Source organism: Odocoileus virginianus, chromosome 27 (genome assembly GCF_023699985.2).
Source record: "Odocoileus virginianus isolate 20LAN1187 ecotype Illinois chromosome 27, Ovbor_1.2, whole genome shotgun sequence".
Classification (NCBI taxonomy): domain Eukaryota; kingdom Metazoa; phylum Chordata; class Mammalia; order Artiodactyla; family Cervidae; genus Odocoileus; species Odocoileus virginianus.
The window spans coordinates 30,602,740-30,607,312 of record NC_069700.1 but is presented as its reverse complement, the minus strand read 5'-3'; positions in this window follow the sequence as shown (position 1 = coordinate 30,607,312).

Sequence of the window (4,573 nt, the reverse complement as noted above, 5' to 3'; positions counted from 1 at the left end):
TTTCTTATCATGAATCACAATACATATCACAGACTCCAAATGATCTTCGTCCATTTCCAGAAATCAAATATACTTTCAGAGGTAAAGAGTCACTACCATGAAGGATATTCAAAGAGTTGTGCTCAGATCCTAAAGATTTCTCTTTAAACTATATTTTGTGCTTCTATGTGTGTATATGAGGCCTTCTCTTGTGGCTCAGCTGGTAAAGAATCCGCCTGCAATGTGGAAGACATGGGTTCAATCCCTTGGTTGGGAAGATCCCCTGGAGAAGGGAAAGGCTACCCACTCCAGTATTCTGGCCTGGAGAATTCCATGGACTACAGTCCATGAGGTTGCAAAGAGTCTGACATGACTGAGTGAGTTTCCCCATCACTGTGTGTATATGAATGTGTGTGTGTGTACATCTGCTAGTTAATAAAACCCTCAACCCTTGGGAAACCAGCAGTTAGACCTACAGCCAACACTGTGGTGCTCAACCAGGACCTGGTTTCAGAAAGTTAGAGCTCAGAACGATAGCCAGAAGCAAGGAAACACTGAAGCCAGCCAGGCCTGGCCTCCAAGCTCAGGGAAGCCCACTCTTGCCGAGTGACCTGTGTCCACCACATCATCTTTTCAAATGTATTCACCAGAAATATGGAAAGTAACAGAAGCCTCGTAAAGGTTGATATAGTGGGACTTCCCTGGCAGTTCAGTGGTTAAGATTTCACCTTCCAATGCAGGGACTGCAGGTTCAATCCCTGATTGGGGGGATGTAAGATCCCACATGCCTCATGGCCAAGAAACCAAAACATAAAACAAGCAATATTGTAACAGATTCAATAGATGTTTTAAAAAATGGAAATACATTTTTTAAAAAGTCTTAAAAAACAGAATTTAAAGAGACACGTGTACCCCAATGTTCATCGCAGCACTGTTTACAATAGCTAGGACATGGAAGCAACTTAGATATCTATCGGCAGACGAATGGATAAGAAAGCTGTGGTACATATACACAATGGACTATTACTCAGCTATTAAAAAGAATGCATTTGAATCAGTTCTAATGAGGTGGATGAAACTGGAGCCTATTATACAGAGTGAAGTAAGTCAGAAAGATAAACACCAATACAGTATATTAACGCATATATATGGAATTTAGAAAGATGGTAATGATGACCCTATATGCAACACAGCAGAAGAGACACAGAGATAAAGAACAGACTTTTGCACTCTAAGGGAGAAGGTGAGGTTGGGATGATTTGAGAGAACAGCGTTGAAACATATACATTTCTGTATATGAAACAGGTCGCTAGTCCAGGTTCGATGCATGAGACAGGGCACTCAGGGCTGGTGCACTGGGACGACCCTGAGGGATGGGAGGGGAGGGAGTTGGGAGGGGGTTCAGGATGGGGAACACAGGTACATCCATGCTGATTCATGTCAATGGATGGCAAAAACCACTACAGTATTGTAAAGTAATTAGCCTCCATTTAAAATAAATAAATAAATAATTTTTTTAAAGTCTGAGAAAACAACAAAAAAAAGATTGATGAAGTAAAATTATCAAGTTGACCAAAAAGTCTTTTCCATAAGATCGTTGGAAAAACCTGAATGAACTTTTTGGCCAACCCAATACTTTTAAAGCAGAAAAATTTAACATAAATTTGGAGCCGCTCTGCCATTGGAGCCACTACGGCTCCCCTTTAGTGTACATTGTGCATCTGTGTTATACGTTAACTAAATCCTCTTAGAAGAAACAGGAATGTGTGCTCACCAAAAAAAAAAAAAAAAAAGCAATTTTCTCCTGGCGTCAGCAAGGTAACTCCTTAGGCAATAGCATTCTTTCTCAGTCCTGTAAAGGGTCACGTCTTGATGGCCTATGACTCACCTTGTTGACAGTATAAACTGTCAATGTTACTTTGATGTATGACCCTCTCTCTCAGAAATTCACAGACCTGTGCCTTGACCTCTAGCAGGTGGAACAGTGCCCAGAGCTCTCTGAAAGACTGTCTGGTTATAATCCTTAAGTTGGTTTGAACAAAATTTTCCATCTCTCTCTGAGATTAAATACTGATTACTTTTTTTCATTGACAAGATGTCATGAGAATCATAAGTACTTGTTTTGTGAACAAGCAAAGTGGACGGGAACATTCATTCTGTCTAAGGCATAGGACATCAACAAACTTGCACCATATCCGGCATGGCAGGGGAAGTGGGGTTTCTCTACCCACCAGCGGAGGTCCTCCAGGTGGGTGCGGTGGACCAGGCGATGCCTGAGGACAGGTACAGAGCACAGCCCTCTCGGTGATAGCCTGATGGGTAGCCTTTCCAGATCATCTCAACAGCTGACCAAGAATGTAATACGAAAGCCCATGGCAGACCACCGGGTGAACGACATACGGAACAGACGCAGACATACAGAACAACATCTGGAAGTTTCTGCAGAGGCCCTTAGGGAAGCTCAGAAAAAGAACGGCTAAAGGTTGGGCTGCTCACATGGCACTTTTAGCCATATGAGCCCTTCTGGGGCCCTCTGGTTCCAAGGGAGCATTTTACAAATTACTTGGCTGTGCTGGGTCTTCATTGCTTCATGTGGGCTTTCTCTTTGGTTGTGATGAGCAGGGGGCTGCTCTCCAGTTGCAGAGTCTGGGCTTCTCATTGAAGTGGCTTCTCCTGTTGCAGAGCCAGGCTTTAGGGCACACGGGCTTGTAGTTGGCAGTACACAGGTCTAGTTGCCCTGGGCATGTGGGATCTTTCCCAACCGGGGATCAAACCTATGTTCCCTGCATTGGCAGGCCAATTCTTAACCACTAGACCACCAGGGAAGCCCCTGGTTGGGGTAGGGGGCTGAAACCCAAGATATTTTTATTATTGTTATTTTTTTAAGAATACTGTCATCAGAGGGCTTTGGGTCATCAACCACGGAGGGATGCAGACAGACAGAAAAGGCAGGGGATCCTTCACCAGATAGAGGGCTTTTGGCATGACCATCCCCACCACCGAGGCAGCCAGGAAAAATGAAAGATCTTGGGAAAGCAGACAGCCCACAGCCCCAAGTGGCAGCTGGAACCTTCATACCAAAAACAGGTGTGAGTGGAGGCGACAGAAAGAGCGGCGAGCAGGGAACACCAAGTCGGAAGAAACAAGTCCTGCCACCCAGGACCCACGGCACCGTCCATGAGTGCGCAGGTCTGGAGATTAGTCAGCATGGTGCCCCCAGATAATGAGAGATTGGAGCTGGTTTGAGAGGCTGCAACCCACAGGATCAGTAAGCACAGGCCTGCCTCCAAGAAGTGATGGACAAGAACCTTAACTCGGCCCAGGGCAGCCTCTAGAGACACCAGGCTCTCCCAGGGGATGTCCAATTCCCCTGCCTACACCCCAGTTTATTCTTCCTCAAGGAAACCACTTCTCAGCCTCTCCTGTAGTCCATTCAGCCCTGAGGCCGCCCAGCAAGTTTCGAACATGTTTATGAAATGCCTTCACCTGAGGCTGCCTGATGGGCTTATCAGCTCTGGCCCTGGAAACATTTCCTTGCAATGAGCAGTGACATTTACAGCTTGGAAAAGTGCAAGGGAAACATTTTTCTTGCTGACTCCTCTCTCTCTAATGAAGTGGCCATTATCGTCTTTCAAAGGTGTATTCTGTCGGTCAAAAATGTGCCATAACTCCCCACAGGAGAAATGCTGTAAATGTCAGAAATCCAATAGTACTGTCTGAGGTGCATAAAAACAGCGGCTCTAAAATTGTAAAACAAAAGTGTTTCTTCTTGTTCACCAGCCGAGGGTGGCTTCATGGGCACACGATCTGGACAGCCACACAGAGTCCTGTGCTCAGAGAAGCCCTGCTCCTTGTTTCAGAGACTACATTTAAACGTGGCATTGCACAATATAAAGAACAGTAAAAATTCATGCTCAAAGTTTAAAACCTTCATTTTTCTTTACCTAGAAGGACTGTAAAAAGCTCATAAACCCCACCACGATTAGCTGAGAAACCACAGAACAAAGAAAAAAGCTCACTATTTTTGTACTTTAACTGGCATTTTTCTCCCTGTGTTTTGAACAAGAAGCCCTGCATTTTCATTTTGCTTATGTAGCCAGCTTCGTCTGAAGCAGTATAAAAACAGCAGATATTTCTATCATAAGGATAAAAAATAAAAATAAACACAAATTACAAGTGCATTGGTGTACCTTACCTAATGATAACCAGTTTAGTCAAGAGGTCTCTCCCCAGTGTGTGGTCTGCTCACTGTGTGTATGTATTTATTCTTGCCTGCACTGAAAAGCTGTCCGCTGCTGAACACACACATTTTTCTCCATTTCTGTTGCTTGGTATTCTGCCTGGGGTTGGATGTAGAATGTTTTCTTAGGTAATTGCAATTATATTGCTTTATGAACTGTGTGTGAAAACAAGACTTTTTCTTGTTCCTTCCTGGCCATCTCTCAATGGTGTATCTCTCCATCAGTTTCAATAGCATGTTAAAGGCTCTGATAAGCCCTGCAACGAAAACAGACAAAGCATCCAGCTTATTTTGTTTCAGTTAACTGAGAATTTTCTCAATTTGTTATTTTCCTAATGGGTTTTGATCCCCTTC